The 20,413-nt window shown below is 33.6% G+C and overlaps 1 long non-coding RNA gene across 1 annotated transcript; it reads right to left on the minus strand.

Moving 5' to 3' along the window:
- Positions 1 to 9,799: 9,799 nt before the first annotated feature.
- LOC128189974 (uncharacterized) lies at positions 9,800 to 14,844 on the minus strand. The gene is made up of 3 exons (XR_008244310.1): positions 14,511 to 14,844; positions 11,883 to 11,918; positions 9,800 to 10,623 (listed from the first exon to the last, which is right to left on the minus strand). It is a non-coding gene; the product is annotated as an uncharacterized LOC128189974 (long non-coding RNA).
- Positions 14,845 to 20,413: the final 5,569 nt, after the last annotated feature.

Genomic DNA, 20,413 nt, shown 5'->3' on the forward strand with positions numbered 1-20,413 from the left:
GAAAGTTTGGAAATAAATTTAGCTTTCATATCAAATCGTAGCCTAACATACTCATACCCAGGTCATTTCGTTCCCAGAATTCAAATCAATTATCAAAATAAAATAAAAATTAAGTTACGACCAATAACTAATTCAATATAAAACAAAAGATAATCAAAACTTACTTTTGTAGACATCCTAATCTTTGACAGACACATTTTAAAATAGTTCCCCATTCTAATTCACCCCCCCCCCCCCATGTGTAAACCATTCGTATATGATTAAAAAATACATGTTCAAAATTACCCCAATCTGCCATAAAAATAAATTAAAGCAAATTGGGAGATTATTTGGAGCAATATGCATTTTAAATACTTAAAAATTATGTATATCAGGAAGTACTGATCTGCATTAACAATCATAAATATGCATTGCACACTAAATGTTAGACATTTGTCAGACAAACTCAGATTAAATTATACACCCCGGTATGTACAACATACATGAAGGACTTCATTTGCACCTTATGATGTGAATTGATTTTCTTATTTTAAAAAAATATACGTCATTACTCTTTAATTCATGTTTTATGCATACATTTAACATGTTTAAAATAAGGGAGTAAAAAGTTAAAATACTAGTACTTCATTCTGAGAAATTATCCAGAGATCTGCGATGTAGATACTACATGTAGCTGCAGCCAGGTATTATCCAATATATGTATAAATTACTTCAGACTAGACAATAAGACATCAAAATAATACAGATGTATATTGATAGAATCAAAATAATTTTTAACTGTCCCAAGATTTTTTTTTCTTCATTATTAGTTATTCATAAATATCCCTACCTTTGCTAGGGAAGGGTTTGTGATCACCAGGAGCGGCGCGGATCAGAAACCCTTGGCTTACGAAGATGAAATATTTCAGAGTTCAAACAATATTTATTTACATACCAGAATGAAAATTTGTTTACAGGTTTTTGTATTTGAATTTCCTTGCTTGCTCTCTCTCTCTCTCTCTCTCTCTCTCTCTCTCTCTCTCTCTCTCTCTCTCTCTCTCTGACTTGTTCGGCTAAAAAAGCGACTGTTAAATAAAAATCTATGGAGATTTGTATTGCAAATGATATAAAATAAGATCTGGATGATAGCATTTGAAAATTGTGTGAGGTGTTCCAAGAGACTTCCGAATGGAAAAAAGATAAATCTCCATGAAAAAAATGTTTTTCTTTCCTGTGAAAATCTCTGAGTAAAAAAAAAAGATGATGTTTTAATGAAGGATTTCAATTGTATTTCTTTTAGCTGTGTACGTTTCTATAACATTGTCAATATGTGATGGAAACAGTAATATGGGGCAGACTATAGTCTATAGCATATCAGGGCCGGGCTTGAACAAATTTAACAAGCAATAAGATTAGAGTCCAAACAAAACAATTTATGAAATGACATGCCAGAGATGATGAAACGGCATCTACTGATCTAGCCCCATTTATATTGGCTTCGCCCTCCAAACGGTTACACCGTAAAACATATTGTGTTTCTCAGTCACTATCGCTGATATATCTGAGGGTTGTAGCTGGACTTGTCGGTCGCCTCGTCTAGCACATGTCCTACGTCTTCTCTCGCTGGCTGCAGACATTAGAATCCTGCTCGTGCAGATTCCCGCGTGGTGACGTCACGGGCTATTAGATAGCCCGTACGGGGAACGAGACCACAAACACTACATAATGTATGAATACATTCAAAAATGAAATTAAACAAATTGGATAAGTTTTTAAAAGTTGCTTATAATTCTTCGATTGACGCTGAAATGTTTGTTTGTTGATCATAAGATTTGTCTTACTAAACATTAAATACTTGTGTACTAGAAAAATCGAAAGGATGATGTGCTTTAACTACTTTTTAGGGTCCCTTCTCATTTGATGTATTATATGAAATCTGCAACAATTTTGGTAGTTTTCAAACGTTATATTATATGAGGATATCTGCATTATCATTATTTTCACGAAAAAAATCATCTTGGTTTGTAGCCATTTGTTGTTTTTGAGGAAAGATGAAAATAATTGATGGGCCTTAGTACAAAAGTGATACCTGTATGCCTGACAGTACATTTAATTACATGTACGAGGGTTGTTAGAAAAGTTCGCGGACAAGTTCGATTGTGAGCGGACTATTCACATGACACCAGCGAAACTTTCTAGATTTAATCTTGACGTATTTTATAAGAAATGTGTAAAGATTTGCCTGTTTTCAATGCACCATAAAAAATAAACAGATTAATTTTTTGGATAAGACATGCTACACGGAGCATGTGATTTTTTTTTTTTTTTTATTTTTTTGTACGCAGTTTTCCTTATAAAGAAAATGTACCGTTTAGATGCATAAAAATAAACGATATTTCATATGACATCACAATAACTTGTGAAGGGCATTTTGTGAAAGTTTGAATTAAATTGAAGAATTTCTGATCGTTTTATCGCCGAATTTTGAAAAACGACCTTTGAAAAATGAGTTAAAAACTTTGACGTCATTGGACATCTTGGAGCACCGGGCCTTTATTTAATTTTGTGTGCACACAGGAAAATATACGATGGAGACTAAAAGGTTCTTAAATGCAGCTATTTTTATACGACAAAGGTTTACAATTAGAATTACAGAGGTTTATAAATGGAAGAACCAATTTTTTAGCCCTTGCAGCACCCCCCCCCCCCCCCCCCCCCGGATCTAGGACCTATTGATTTCGCTTTTTTTCTTATCTAAAGTCGAAAATGCGTGGACAGAGATTTTTGGACCTAAATGATCTCCGATATGCCACAAAAGACTTTATACAAAAACTTGACAAATAATGGTATGAACGTGCATTTTATATATGTAAATCAGTTAAATGACATGTGGAACTGAAAAGTGTTTCCTTTTAAAGAGTAACATGTTTGACTTTCGGTTGTTTGACGTCACCTGACGTCGTGGAAATTTTAAATGGTGCTCCGTAAATCTAAATCATTGCAAAGTAAAAATTGCTGTATCTTTTGAAAAAAACAAAAAAAAATTCATATCATATTTTGCATACTTATTTTCATTTGGTAGTAAAATAAAACATACGTCATTTTACAAAATACACAGTAATTTTGCCGTAAATCACTTTATCCGCGAACTTTTGTATATATCACGTGACAACATTTTCCAGTCGAATGTTTTCATTGATCAAATGAGTAAGGTTATAAAACGTCACACAAGTTTACACCAGGTAAACAATTATTTAAGGGAAGACCAATTAGGTTTTTGATTGTAGCTTTAGCTTTAACATGTATTCCTACTCGAATTGAAGCAGAGGTTGACCGATATGTTTATACAAGAAGAAATCCTTACCTTTGGATATCAGAGATTTAAGTTCGTTATCCTTATTTAAAAACAAAATTTCCAAATCTCTAGCAGTAGTTCCTCCTTATTTCAGTTATGGGTAAAGACGTACTAATATTTTACACACAAGACTCCGTCAAAATTGTGCGCTAAACATAAAACTATATATAGATGCAATATTATATCAAGCCCTCTTTGTTCATGTGGGAAGACGCACATCACTTCTTTTTCTCTTGTCCTAAGTATGCTACTGTTAGGGAAGAATTTGGCGATCCTCTGTCCGTCAATCTTTGTTAACTTTCACAAATGAGACAAGAGCTGTGAAAATGATATGTATCTCATCGGCATGGTATATTCATAGAGCTTAGCATCTTAAATAAACACAAAAAAAATATTCACTTAGGTGTGGAAAAATGAAAATAACACTAATTTAAGTTCAATTTTTTTCATAATTACCAATACACTAAACAAAAAATATTGCAAATAAATGTAGCCACCTTTTACATTATTTTCATCATGTAAACTAGATAATCTCGATAACTCGAACTTCTGGGGACCATGATTAAACTTCGAGAGATCAAGAGCTCGAGAGCTCGAAAGTTGAAAAAAATCCGGACATTTTTGTTCCGGTCATTTTGGTTCTAAAATTAAAGTACTCGGAAGTTTGTATTTATAACATGGAAGGATAGTTTAACATGATTCCATTCGTATTTTCTGCTACATTACTTCAATTTAAACAATGCTGAACTTAGTATTGTTATTATTTAGTGGTTTTTTTCACGTTAAAATCTTCTAAGTATATTATGTTTCTTAATCACAGAAAGTAGTTAGTTATAATAGTAGTTAGTTATAGTAGTAGTTATATAGTGAAAAAAAATCGGGACCGTGATTTAACTTCGAGAGATCAAGAACTTCGAGATATTGAGGTTCGAGCCATCGAGTGTCACCTGTATGTATTGAATGACATCTGAGACAAAATATTAATGAAATAAAATGTTGGCATCATTTAATTGTGTAGGTTCAACATGTTCAAATTATGATTACACACCCATAATGGGTGCCGATTTTTAAACTGATATACGTCTTAACACATGTATGAATTTTTTTTATCTTTAAAAAGCTAATAAAAACTGTTCACATAAGTGCAAAAACTGCAGGAGATAATATAACGGTATTATATATAATTTATATATCGCAATGCATTTTCACCCACACCCATTTATAAAATATTGAGTCTTACAACAGAAAATAATGGTACTTATTTTGCTAAAAAATAATTGTTTCTTTTCTTAATTATTCAAAGTGTTTTAAGTCAAAGTAGTTCGCCATCGTTGCTCATTTGAGGCCCATGGGCCTCTTGTCCTTATGTGTGGGAGTAGAGAAGAAGGTTTTTGAAAATTTGGCATTTATTCTTTGCATATTGTGGCGCCCCGGGTGGGTAGAGCCATTCATTTCACAATTTTGATTTCTTTTACCATAGAGATGCCAAACACCATGAAGAGGCCAATGGGCCTCAACGCTCACCTGAGCAACAATAGCCATAATAAAATCAGCTTCATGGGGTCATAATACAAAATATCTCGACAATGTGGTATAATACATGTAGATCCTGTTTCTGTTTTCCCCTAGATTTTCTTATATTTATAATCAAGTCCCTTTTCTAACAGGGTGATTTTATAGTCATATCACATTCAGCATTGCAGTTCTCAAAAAGACCCTTAACAATTGTATATATTCAGGATATAAACCTACATCAAACTCTGAACCCCATTGTTAGGCCCAATAATCGTCCAGGGGCCAAAGTTTAAACAATTTTGAAGAATCAGCAATGAATATAAGTAAATTTTAAAGCATATACAATAACAATTCAGTTTTGGTTAATAATTAAAATGTTTTCCTTTGTACAACTGAATCCCCAATGTGGCCCCACAATACTCCTAAAGATTGTGATTTGAACAAAGAATCTACACTATCTGAAATTGCTTTCACTAAAGTTACAGCATTTCTAGGCAATTTTTTTTTTAGAAATAGATTTAAAGATATTTTTCAATATATTCCTATGTAATAAGTTGTCTCCCCCCCCCCCTTGTGACCCCATCCTACCCCCTGGGAATCATGATTTGAATAAACTTGAAATCTCACTACCTGACGATGCTTCTAAACAAGTTTTAGCTTTCCTGCTCAAATGGTTCTTGAGAAGAAGATTTTAAAGATTTACTCTATATATTTCTATGTAAAAAGTCGACCCCCATTGTGGCGGTTTATTCCCATTTCACCTTAACTGTAAAATTTGGTATTCCCATTTCGCCTTAGTAAGCTTTAAGGTGAATGAAGGCGAGACGAGAACTGATATTAACATCTAATTAGGTATAAAAATTGTTTGTATAAAAATACAGTTTTTCCATTTATCTAAAATTGTTTGTTTTCTTATTGCCATGAGTAAGTTTGTGAAAATATAGTGGAGAAAAGGCTGATATAAAGATGCAAACAAATATTTTTAAATACTAGTATTTGTATGTGTCATGATGTGCTAAAATTGATACTTAATGATATAAACCTTTTGATAATATAAGCAAGCAGATCAACAATGGACAATTTGAATTATCCTTACCAAACTACAAAAAGCTCTAATATTTATACTTTATCTCATTTAGATCGCTGTATTAATGAATTAAATAAATTCAATTTATGTAGCTATAATTATTTCAATGCAAAATGACTAAAGAATTTCTAACATTTAATCAAAGTATTCATGAATTAATTCAATGTTACATGCGAATTCTTATATAGAATGACTGAAAATTTTAAAATCATTAATGAATCCAATATTCTATCATCTACATTTTACACTATTCGTGTTCATATATTAAAGATTATTTTCTCTTCATTTTTCCAATTCTGTGTAATTAACTAATCATTATAAAAAAATTCTCACCAATTTAGAAGTTCTGTTTTAACAGTGCCTTTATTAAGAAATTCCTATTTCGCCTTACTACTTTTTTTTACCCTTTTCACCTGTTTAGGCGAAATGGGAACACACCATGTTGGCCCCACCCTACCCCTGAGGGTCATGATTTTCACAACCTTGAGTTTTCACTATCTGAGGATGCTTCCATACAAGTTTCAACTTTCCTGTCATAATGGTTTCTCAGAAGATTTTTAAAGCAATATGAGCTGTATTTTTTAGAATTTTTTTGGGTGCAAAAACCTGCAATAGTATGATACATTGTAAGTCTGTCTGTAACTTAAACTTTTATGATAAATAAGATTTGAAAAAATCATTAATTTCTGTCAGGAGAAAGATTTCACTTATAAGGAATATATAGCAGATCAATTTTTGTACAGGACGACAATAATTCAATTTTGCTCCAATTAAGGCTTCTTAATGTGTTTTCCCACAAAAAACCGGAGCTAACAAAAATTTTAAAACCATGATATTTTTGTCATTTTAGTAGAAAATAACAGTTTCTTCCAAAACATTTTCACATTAAAAATTGCAGCTCATATTGCTTTAAAGATTACTCTATATATTCCTATGTAAAAATTCGCCCCCCCCCTCATTGTGGTCCCACCCTACCCCCAAAGGTCATGATTTTCACAACTTTGAATCTATACTACCGAGGATGCTTCCACACAAGTTTTAGCTTTCCTGGTTGATTGCTTTCTGGGAAGAAGGTTTTTAAAGATTTACTCTATATATTCCTATGTAAAAAGTCGACCCCCCCCCCCAATGTAGCCCAACCTTACCCCTGAGGGTCATGATTTTCACAACTCTAAATCTACACTACCTGAGGATGCTTCCACAAAAGGTTCAGCTTTCCTGGCCTAATGGTTCGTGAGTAGAAGATTTTTAAAAATTTCTCGAAAATTTTAAATAATTCCTGATTATCTCTCTTTGCAAAAGGGCGTGGTCCTTAATTTTAACAACTTTGAATCCCCTTAGCCTAAGGATGCTTTCTGCCAAGTTTGGTTGAAATTGGCCCAATGGTTCTTGAGAAGATGTTGAAAATGTGAAAAGTTTACAGACATACGGACAGGCAGACGGACAGACAGACGGGACGACAGACAAAATGTGATCTGAATAGCTCACTTGAGCTTTCATTCAAGTGAGCAATGTAGCCCATGGTCCTTTGTTATTAAAAGACATAGGAACTTGATAATTGTTTTGAATTCGATTGAAAGCAGCTTTTCTTGTTCCGCTCAAATATACGTCTCACTGCATAAACATATGGCCTGTCATTTGACAGCTAGGGGGTATGATCAGAACCAGTTGTCTTACTGCGTATTTATAAATATACATATTAACATTAATAGAAAAACTCAAATAAACATGAATGTATTCGTGTGACTTGATAAATATTTATTTTAAATTATAAATTGCATCATAATCATAAAATTGACTAGGAGTAACTTCAGCAGCATTCGGCTTAGATCTGAAACTTAGGGAGGACACACTGTCTCATGTTGTCACCTCACCATGTAGGCAGCATTACCACCCTGAGAGCAGTCGCCATGTTTTGTCAATTTTACTGAAACGTTTTGATTCTCTCATTAATAATCAACAATTTACTTGGTACATGTATGTAAAAATTAACATCGCCACTGTTGTTAATAAATCACGTGACAAGGGAGGACACACTGTCTCATGTTAAATAATCATGGAGACAAGCGAGGCCTTCCGCATCAACAAGTGACTAGGAACTGCTTGGGTTATGACCAAGGCATTAAATTGGTGCACAAGATCCACACGGACTGTGTCCTGGGTCTATTATTTCGCGGGTTGCTGTGCAATGACAGACCCTTTCCGCCAGCTGAAAAAGCTAGTATTTTCATTACAGGCCCCAACAGTGTTCTTGTGAAGAACCTAAAAAAGAGATTGAAACCGTAAATGGATATTAATGCCAGTGTTACCGTATAATAATGGGTTTCACGGACGAAGAATTACCGGTGGTGTTAGATACACCTGAAAATGTCTCCTTTACGGGATAAAAATACCTGCAGGATACCAAGATCAGAAAGGAGTTGGCTCTTTACATCGGTACTATATTCAGCGCGGGACATCTTACTTAAATTATTTAACAGTTTCCAGAAAATATTATTGTTTGCAACCATATTCTCCATAGATAAATGACCAACGCCAAGTCGGTATCACGTGATCATATGTGTAGCGCAGCTTACGCTACCACCAATGTTTCATGGTCCCTGGGGCCACACTGCAATCATTTATCTCCATCAGTCCAAATTAGGATAAACACGGGTTACAAACCTGTCAACAATGTCCATCGTGTATAAACATATTCAATTTTTAACACAAACCAACACTGAATTTTATTTGAAAAATAGTAGCGGATATAATTTTTCCTTTCATATATAATAAAGTATTCTGATTTGTTTTGCTGTAGAATCATATATGAAGATCAAAGTAAGAATAGAGTTTGAATAAATAAAAAGAAATTTATATATAGTTTATAGAGTATAGAAGAACCTTATACATTAATGGACTACACTATTAATAATTTCACAAAGCTCAAAATTTTGCAAATATTCATTCTTGCATACAAAATCAAAACCTAATGTGAAGTTAAAATGTGAAAAAAGAAATATACACAAACATACGAGTAGCAAGTGGTAAAATAATTAAAGTCTGAATCAGAGAAAAATAAAAATGAAGCTAGTGTTTGCTGCACGTACTTACGAAACTGTTTTATAGTCCACGCAATAGGCAATCAAAAATAACAACAACAACAAGGCAGGTGTTCCGATTTCTCACAAGCGCAAAATACCGAAATAAAATCTGCCAATGCCAACTCGCGCGCTTGCTAAAGCACTCACAAACACGGCACGGCCTGCTCGTCCATAACACCGACTGGCCACGGTCAGCAGCCTTGTACAATTTATAGTGGAGCCGCACCCTGGGGCATGAAGGACCCTATCTATATATCTAACTGTTAATGTACCCTGTCTAGCGAGCAGTCGTGCGTGTCACCACCTTCTAACAACAATAGATCTTGTTTCAATTTGTAATTTATTATATTAGCGAAGGTCACTGCGACAACCTACATATGTATGACAACTAGCTATTTTAAAAGATTTATAGATAATGTGGTCTGTCTGTATCATGTTACATACAAAATGCAAATACGTATGAATTGGCGCAGCGTGTAATATATAGCATTTGTGAACTGCTTAAAAAGCAGAGACCACTCTTATAAACAGATTGTTGAGTATCGCTAATACTTAATAATGTGCTAAATCAGAGGAATATGTCTAGCATAAGTCTTGGATTTCCATAAATATCAATCTCAAATACCGACAATTTCAGCAACAATGGGCCATTACACGTCAATCGATACAATTTTAGAATATGAACCCAGTAGCAAGTTCGACGTGAATGGCTAAAGGTCCTGTTATACTTACTAAATTTCTACTATTGCATTTCAGAGTAACTTGGTACTGAGGGAAACTGCAGAGTACACTTTCACGGTAGACCGGACAGTAGAGAAGCTACATATAAATCTTAATCGGATCCTGTTGGTCCTGTAAATAATTAAAGTGACGTCTCGTGTCAAAATAGTCATATCACCGAACCTGGATTGGACTGGTGAACCGATGTCGAAGTTTTGCATTGTTTTTGGTGTGCGAAATAGGGCAAATTTGTACAATAACGTTCAATAACGCTGCGAACCAGCAAACTTTTACAGATTTCGGTTTTAATGATTGATTATTTTACAACCCCTCCCCCAACATATTTGGTTTAATTACATGTACTGTCTGAAATATTTTCATTGCAATGCTAGTCTTTAAAACTTCGTAAGAAATACCAACGTAAAATTTATTTTGAACAGTATCCGTAGTCACATTTACATTGAATTGTTACTCAGACTCTTTATTCAGGACAGCAAATATCCTTGACAAAAAGTATGAATATTGGTCAAACTAATATCAACATACTAATCTTAGCAAACCAGTGACCTTTCTGTTGCAATGCGAGTTACATGTACATGAGTGAAAAATGTATAAATTTTGTATATTTGTATTGTTTGATACTGTTTTTTTTTTTAAAAACGCAGTTCAATTTACGCATTGTTAAGTATTAATACTTGGTAAATAAGAAAATTTCCGCTATTAAAACTTGTCATGTACCTAGTTGATATTTCATGGTTGGTTTCAAATGCCTGAAGGAGTGAACAAGGTGCGCGCACTCGCCCGTCTCTTGTCAACTGTTGGCATGATAGATGTCCATTGTTCGACCATCGGTCAGCTTCCGCCGGACACATTCCATTATGAACCTATAAAACAATAAAAATGTGTCAAAGTCGTGTCATTAAGGAGCCTTAATGAATAAAGTGTTTCAACATGGCGGCACTTGCTGTATATATAGGGACGAAAGTTTTTCGCTTTCTGTCCATCATGATGAAAATAATTGGCGCATTCCATAAATAAATCATCAGTATGTTTGTTTGGGTTTGTGTTTCGACCATATTTGTTTAAAAGAAAGTGGTCAGTTAATAGATTTGGATTCTGTCTTTAATCATTAATCATGAATGTATATTGTCAGAGACTGCAGACACGTCCAAGGATCCAACTGTAAAATTGCGGGTCGATGAAAATAGCTTCAATCTTTCGCGCTATAAGCACATATTAAATATAAGGGGAATAAAACAGCCATTCGTAAACACACGGTTGATACCCCTTTCCCACCCCCACCCCCGCCCCAAAAAATTGAAACAGCCAATACTTCGTACCTTCCACATTTTTCTTTTTACTACTTTCAGGCTTGTTGCGCGCAAGTAAGTGTGACAACTGACTGGGATATGTGACGCTATTACCTAATCCATTAGTATCAAAGACTTCTCATTTCTTAATAGAGATGTATCCAAAAAAAATTTTCAAGCCTTATCTCTATGTTAAACTTTGAGCCATACTGCTTATTTACTTGTTTGCCTTTTGGCTTTTTAAGATTAAAAAAAAATAATAATAAGCATTCAGTTTGTCTTAAAATGAGAAATACCATCATGCATATAATCAAACATTCCATTAACTACAAAACCCTTTTAATGAGATCATCAGTTATATATGGTTTTTTAATTGACAAATTATTTATAGTTAAAATTCTATCTTATTACTTATTTTTGAGTAGTCTTAGAAATGTTTTACAGCCGATGACAAGACAGAACCTATATCCTTCAGACGCAGTGCCAGTGTCAACATGCACATAGGGCCTGTATATCAAGTCTCTGTTTCAAACCCATCTTTCAAAGTAAAGGGCTTCTAATCCGCTCCTCTCCTCAGTCCTCACAACTTTGTAAGGAGAGGAGCGGATCAGAAAACCTTGACTTAGGAAGATGGTTCAAACCTTCTGAAGTAGAGGAGGGGTGGTTTTAGCTGTATCCAGATAAAAATGTATTAGTAACATATACATAATAGCATAGGTATTCAAATTACAAAGCTTAAAATAGAATTTTGAACTTACTTTAAAAATACTAGAACGTTCAATTTGGACAAATTCTTTCAAGAGGAGAAATAGAGAGAAAATAAAATGTTTTACCCCTATTTCTCATGTCCTTTATGGTCGTCTGAGTGCCTGAAAAAATATTCAGCAAAGTAAGATCACTTTTGTCATATACATTTTTTTGTTTACCGAGTTTGACATTCTATAAGATGATTATTCTCATTAAGCCAATTGCATAATAGACAACACATAATGGAAAATTTACTAAAGAGATAATTATCTAAATGTCTTTCGGCGTATTAAAAGAAAATTATTGTGTAGACTCGCATACACGCACACAACTCTGCGCGTGTGTGTGCATATGTGTGTGTGTTTGTATATTGTGTATGTATCGCGCAGCCGGTTGGTTACATCACAGTCGGGTGGGCCCCAGGTCATTCCCGAATTATCATCTATAGGACATTAGGTGATTTTTTATAAATGTACCTGCGCTGAAAAGCAAGTCAAGAGAATGCATAATTCTTTCATCTGGGATTAAAACGAGGACTTCTTCCTCTGAACATTATCTTTCTATATAATTACCAGGTTACGGCCATGGGTGTCAAATTTAGTGTCTTACCTGAGGATACAACTTTCGTAACGGTCCAAATTTGAATAAAATCAATGATAACGCCTTAATTGAAGGATCATCAGCCTCGTAAGATTCCATGTTTTTATACGTAATAACTAGTTACAGCCACATTAACTTAAATCTTGTCAGCTGGCTCAGGGGCATTCCAAGTCAGACGATATGAATGGAACTGTCATTTCTCTCTCCGTTTTCCCCTCTCTCTCTCTCACTCCTTGTATACCTTTGCGAGGTTTGAGTTATTTAAGGTATGTAAATTCATTTTCAACGGACCAGTGCGTAGCTCGATGGGACAAGAGATAGTATCACATCGAATTGAAAGGGGAGATTGGCATTCATTTTCAACCACTTCGACAAAGACTGGCCTTTGTGAACAATATAGAGGCACATGACATATTTTTAACTAGACTGAACATGTAGTAAAATGAAGCATATCAGTAAAATATAAATACGATATACAATGGATGTTTTATAATATCTGAAATTTTAACGTCTTCTTTTCATTCCGTGCAAGGCAAACTATTTTGTTTCGTAGAGTTCTGTATATAGCATTAGCAACGAAAATAACAGTAAAACAATTGAAAATATCACAAGGGAATACATTTTTATAATAGTTATAATATATAATTATATAGTACGGTACATCGTGTTGTCCAATTAAATTGATATGAAGGTATTTGTGACAATTATGTACACGCTAAATGTACATGTGTGGTTTCAAATTTCACTAACTTTTGACGATGTTGTTATGAGTTTCTCCATCGTATTCAACCACGTGTGCAAATGAATCGATTTTCTTTTGTTGTTGTTGTTGTTGTTGTAATTCAGCAAAGCGAGGCGAAACATTAAAGGGACATGGTCACGATTTTGGTAAAATTCTATTTTTCTATTTTTATTATTTACAATGCTTTAAAAATGCATTTCTACTGATCGAATGAAATTTGAGAGTCATTTATTAAGTTATAAGCAAGATACAGAGCTCACAGTTCTTTGTTTTGTAAATAAGGCTGTGCCCTGGTTTTGCTTACAAAGGTTCAATATGCAAGTAAAAAATCTTTTTCAAATTGGTTTGTCTATCTTCTTATTCATTTTAAGCATAAATGAAAAGTTCCTAACGTTTAACACATTCATTTAAGGTCTTAAATAGCGCTTTTCACTTCAACATTCAAATGTAAACAAATGCTTTGTAAAGAATTGTAAGCTCTGTAACTCGTTAATAACTCAACGAATGTAACTCAAATTTTGTTTGCATATTAAAAATAATACTTAAGCATTGTAAACATTAAAATCAGCAAAATGATTTTTGACCAAAATCGTGACCATGCCCCTTTAACTCGGTTTCTAGCAAGCAATAGAATATAATCATACGTAAAACCCGCACAGTAATGAAAAAAGAAAAACACAGTCTAATTAATTACTTACATACGACCATAATGGTCTATATGAATTATTTACAAATGCTTTTGGTGGAATTTATTCACAGCTATAACTTAATCATATATATATATATATATATATATATATATATATATATATATATATATATATATATATATATATATATATATATATATATATATATATATATAACACGTGTGTATTAAGAGCGATGCGGGTTTCTTTTCTTTTTTTTACACATCTGTTTGTATAAAAAAAAAATACTTGGCAATGCACAGAGATATACACATCGCCGCAATGCAGCATTACATAAAACCCCCAAGAAACATACAAGCATCCAAGAAACTGAGAATGTGAATTCCTGCCGAATGACATTTATCAGGCAAAATGTGTAAATCGCAAGCAGACACGCATGTGTGATCTTTAGAGTAAAGCAGTGTTATTATCTGAAATAATGCAATGCATTCCCTGATAATTTTGCTGATGTATGTAAATTGACGTGAAAAATGTAACTATAATCAAAATATATAATGTTCTTTTTTAATTTTTAAAATTTTTTAAATTCTGTGAGGCAAAATCTTATCAATTCATAACACTTTTCTCTAACTGAGAGCTAATAAAAAAAAAACAATTTTATACACCACAGAGACCAGATACCCTAGTGTCAGATTTAGCGTGGCGAGTTAAATGAAACATACCTGTCACTGAAAAAATCTTGGAGATCATGTTTCAACTGTTGGCGCCCCCTCCTCTCCAAGCTACATTCCGTCTCTCATCAACACACACACACCTGTGGCCTTTTTTCCTCTGACCGTAGCATGTGAAAAGAGTCCCGATGATTAATTAAAACTGGACCCTCGCACGAAATAAAGTTTTGTTTATACTAACCCAGATGCCAAAGAGTATGATGTGTTCTACCTCCAGGCATCGAGGGATTTAGGGAAGTTTTACTATCCATTTTGTTGGCAATAATACAGGTTGTACTAAAAGTCGACACACATTCTTAAGCATATAAATTAGTGCATACACATACCCTAACGTCAAAGCTTCAACAAAATATATCAATATCTCAGGAGTAAAATTAAAGACTAACGAGTTCATTTTTACACTCACGTTGAAAAGAGAAAAAAGCATTTTATTCGCTTCTGGGAAATGGCCAGAGTACACCACTCCTCCAGTTTTGACTAAACTTTTGTACCGTTCTTCTTAGTAGGTAGATAAGGAAGATGAACAGGCCATAAATGGACGACACTTTATATGTAAATAAATTTAGTCTTTCGTCGTTTATGACAATATTGGAAGTCGCCCTTAGATAAAGAAACTCTTTAGACGATTGTATGCAAAGTCATAAATTTCTGCCAAAATTAACAAAACAGAACGTTAACTCTACAACGGGACGTGTGATGAAATTCATCTTTTCCCCATCCATGGTCAGCGTGTCCTTACATGTACATCGAGATTCAACACATATAAGTTCTATAATTAAATGATATTATTGCACAAATTGCTCGCCAAGAGAACATGTAGACAACCCCAAACTCCTTACTTAAATCAAACTGGTTTGTTCTCCAAACGATACGCACATAGATTCAAATCTTTAATTGTTTTTAAAACAATATTACGGCAGTTTGTTACATCTAAATTAAATAACAAGGAAAAAATTTGAAGATGTATCCGATCAGTCCATTCAGATAGGTGTAAAGAAACCGAAAACTTTCGCATGCACGTAATCTCTTAATCTCTATAAAACACCATAAAAATGCTAGAGAGGGCTTCATAAACAAACGTAGACAACGTGCTGAAGAAGCTAACAAACTCCTTGAAAAGTAGAGAGTCTTAAAGTTCTCAACATTATCGGGTAAGATCTTGTGTTTTATATATTTACCTCGAGATCGGAATGGCCAAGGAGGTCACCTGTAGTAGGAGGCCATGACACTGCACATCAAATTCATATACAGCTTCACGGGTTTCTCTCTTTGATGTTATCGTATTCAGTAAGTGGTTAAAACGGGCTTAGTGAATGAACAGATTAAAAGTTACAAAAAAAACCCTTATTTTAATTTAACGAACCAACACCGATGCAAAAAGGGGAACCACACCCAACGATTTAAATATTTTGGTCGTTAACATGTTGAATAATGGGTTCACATACCCCCCCCCCCCCCCCATTTAAATCCGAGAATGCGAGACGTATCTACGTACGATACAATGATTAATAAAATCTCCGATCGTTTTAATTCATTCATGAATTCAAATACCAGAATGTTAAATTATCAAGTAGTCCATTTTCACTTTGAGTTGAAACGTTCAAAAGTTTTGGTAAACATGAAGGGTGATCGAAGTTTTAAGATAATAATGACCAAAAAATCGATATCTATAGTTTGCAATTACAAAACAAACGTTGGTTTATAGATATGATTCAATGTTTATTTATGATTCATTGATGCAGAAAGTGTGTAACAAGTATACTTGTCTAGAACTGTTTCGTAGTATTTCAACAGCAAACCGAACTGAATTGAGAAATCGATCGTAAAACTTTTTAAAGTAGGATTACTGGCCATATCTTCCCCCCTCCCCACAAAAAATTAAAATGAAAACCAAACCACAAAACAAAAATGAACTTCATTTACACATACAAAAAATAATAACAACAATCGATAATTATTATGATGTAGTCGCTTAGAATTTTATGCTTACCTTCAACAACCTGGGTGGGGAAAAGGTCTTTACGGTGTAACTGTCTCCTTAGTAGTCTGTGCCCAAATGATCAAGATGCCATTTGCCTCTTGGTCTATATCGGCTCTTCTGTTACACATTCCATCTGAAAGAAAAACACAGACGCTCATATCATATGAATGAACACGTACGACTGTGCAACAATTTACCAGATTTAATACATTCTCTCTATCTATTATTGCCCAATTTGAAACTAGACGGTAATTTTATGATAAATATAATAGCATTTTCAATCGGCGCTCGTTGAAGTCTCTAATTAAGAAACGAAAACTACGTTGAAGTTTTCAGGTGCGATGAGTGAGGCCTGAGGGTACTCAAAAGACCTATATGGCTCGAATTCGTAATTTAAGCATACAGACCCAAACATTCCGGACGGTTTCTCTTATGCATAATATAAATGCCATTTACTGCTTGGCTGAGGCTGTTGTATGTCACAAATAGCGTGTAATTTACCTTGTAATTTACTCCAATTTGGGTCATATCTCCCCATTCCAGTCTTCCTAAACACCAAGTCATTCCGTTTGTAAACGTGTCTTTCATTTGCCAAGGAAAGGAAAATCAAACACATGGTTTGGTGATGATCAGTTCTATATCTGATGGAAAGAATTCCAACAGTTTTGTCAATGGGTTTCCCGTGTCACGATATGGTTCAAACTAATGGCAAGCTTCAGTTTATGGAAAAACGAACTCTACTTCATTTTGAACTGACAAATTAGATAATGTCTACAAGTCTTCAACCTTTATAATATTGTTTGTATTGTGACTCAAATGTAAGGATAGAAAATATTATACATGTAGTTGGAATTTTGATACGCATATTTTACACTGCGTACGTTAAGGATCCTCTATACCCGACTTCTACTTTTTATGACAGTACGTCAAAACATGGCGTTTTTTTTTCTCTGTGGCGCAGTTCGAATGCTGCTGGAATTTTTATTTTCATGCAGAACGGTAAACATTTTCCCCAAAATTGAAATTTTGGGGGGTCATTTTCAAGTCGAACTTAAGCTAAAAATCAATATCTTTAAGTAATCTAGGAGAATGGGTTTGTATGCAGAACTTTTAGCAGGTGCGTGGAGGAATCGTTTTGATTTAGTATGCATCTCTCTCTCTCTCTCTCTCTCTCTCTCTCTCTCTCTCTCTCTCTCAGATATCATAGCCTTGTGATTTTATTGCCTACCTATTTTCAGTAATGCCAGCGCCTCATTTAACAGAGGCAGAAATATTCTTATAACCGTCTCCGCCACACTTTGTGGAATTTGGACAATCCATTAAATCACCCTAAAGTAATTTTGATTTCACGAAGACTGTCAATTACTGAACAGATTATTGACCATCGAAGGTCAGTAGGGCATGTTTTGTATAAAAAGAAGTTTACACGTAAACGAACATTCGGAATTAGCTCACAGTGGTCTAGTTATGAAGGAAATAAAAACAGATGGCACTTTATGTTATGGTCTGTAGTATCTGGGCTTGGTACGGCCGTCTTGTGGTTGGTTAAGTATTAAATAAAGGAAAGTCTTAATTACATTGCTGTAAAAGGAAAGAATAATATTTCAACAATGCCTAGCAAACTCATACCTTAAAAAATGAAATGAAGATGAAGCAGTCTTACAAAAAAGAAAAATGAATTCCAGGCTAAATGATGTGTTATATTGTGGGTGATATACACATAATATTGTCAAGTATTCGTAAACGATCCAATAAAGATATGAGATATAAAAAAAACCAACATTACAGACAGAAACATTGCAGGAATGTGGAAAGTATCTTGACTTGGCATCTTTTGAGAGAGAGAGAGAGAGAGAGAGAGAGAGAGAGAGAGAGAGAGAGAAATGACTGCTAGTTTCAACTGAGCAACCAAAAGCAGCTTTTGTAAGCAACTTTTTAAAAATACAAATAACATTGTTATATAAATTAATATATATTACACTCATTCACAAAAAAAATTATAATTGAGCATGCGTTTGTTTTTATATATAACATATCATAATTAACATATGCAATCAGGAATCAATATTATTTTCCAAAGATGACCAACATATTTTAAATTGAGAAAGCTAAAGTTTTTTTTAAACTGATACATATTTTTCTGTTTTGTATTTAAAACTTATATGATGCAGTAACTCAACAACATTTGGAATCTGTTTTATATACAAAGCAATATTCATGTCCAGTGTGTATTTTCCCTTATGTTTGCACTGAAAATCTGCGAAGTTCATTTTTTCAACACATCAAACCTGATCACGGCGCATGGGCACAAGTATACGTCATCACGCGTTTTAAATAAATTTATTATTGTACTGAAATTATATGAAACGTTCTAACTTACATAACCAATTTGATATGTACTAATGAAAAATAAGCGTTAATGGATCTCGTCGGTCCTATAACCAGGCCATGCATATAAATTATCATGTATAATGATATTATATATAAGATAAATATATATACATGTAGTATATATAATATAAATAATATAAATAATATTATTCAATATGTCTGCACATGGTGTGATACAAGACCGACGACATCCAAAACTAAGTATTCAATGCTTTACTAAGTTCACAACTTTGCTACAATTGTTTATAAGATTTTTACCAAATAGTACATTATTGACATTAAAATCAACCCTTTTTGTTGTCTTTCTATACATAATCATGCTTAAATTGTTCCAAATTGGTAAAAATTTATCACAACCTAAAAAAATGTTGTATTAACTCATTCTCTTGTTGACTTTTTTAAAGTAATAATTTGAGTAGAATTCAGTAATGTGACCTCTGACTGGATATAGTCTGCACATCTATTGAAACAGGATATAATTCCAAGCCTTCGTGAAAGAGGAAGGTCTTTTTTTTAAATATACAATTGATATAAACCTAAGGTATCTCCGCAAGATTTTTTTTTAATCAACCACACTTACAGGTGATTTGTTTTATATTTTTAAACGTCTCTGAAATACTTTACTCAAGAGAATTTGAAGTATTTTTTATCAAGTCTATGAAAATATGAGATTGGTGTCAACATAGTCAAAACGTTTTCAAAATATAAATTGTCATAAAATTGACTGTAACTTGTTGGATAATTTGTGACTTATCATTCATGATATGGTTTTCAACAATCTCTACCTTCTTTTTTTAATTAGGTTTTAATATTTAAACAAACTTTGGCATTCAATATTGCAAATTTATTTGGCAGTGTTTTTTCTACTCATTTGGCACGCGATCTCATCATATGTCCTGTAGTTTTTCTTATCTTAAATTTTCAAATTCTAATTTCTTGGCCAACTGACCAACAGTTGTCATTATCTATTGATATGACCAAGTGCGCAACTTCTTTTAAGGAGGTCGATTTTGTTTTGTTTTTGCTTTTTGTGTAAAAATTACAATAGTAAAACTCTTTATTCTTTTAACCACGTGTAATTTATACCAACTCTAGTATATTTGCGAAGTTTCAAGAAAATCTATCATCTGGTTATTTTTAGGGGCCATCTCAAAATACAGGTATATTTCATTTAGAAATACATGTATATAGGAAATTGTCATTTTCCGCACTTCGGAGCAGATTAAAAAATACTACAATAGCGATTTTCCTCAAATTGTAATATGTAATTAGTAATATAATTTTCTACATTATATGTTAAAAATACTTAATTCTACAGTCTGGTTTTTAGTGGGAGTCATCTCAAAATATAACAAGAGAAAAGCTGTCAATGTGACAGCAAACCGGGTTTTCTTTTTTGTGAACAATACCTACAATCCATTTGTCAACCCTGAATTGATGAACACTACATGTACCTATCACGAGAGATAAGGGTACCCTATATGCAATTTTTTGCAACCCCCCCCCCCCCCCCCAAACCGAT

This window comes from Crassostrea angulata, chromosome 6 (genome assembly GCF_025612915.1).
Source record: "Crassostrea angulata isolate pt1a10 chromosome 6, ASM2561291v2, whole genome shotgun sequence".
Classification (NCBI taxonomy): Eukaryota; Metazoa; Mollusca; class Bivalvia; order Ostreida; family Ostreidae; genus Magallana; species Magallana angulata.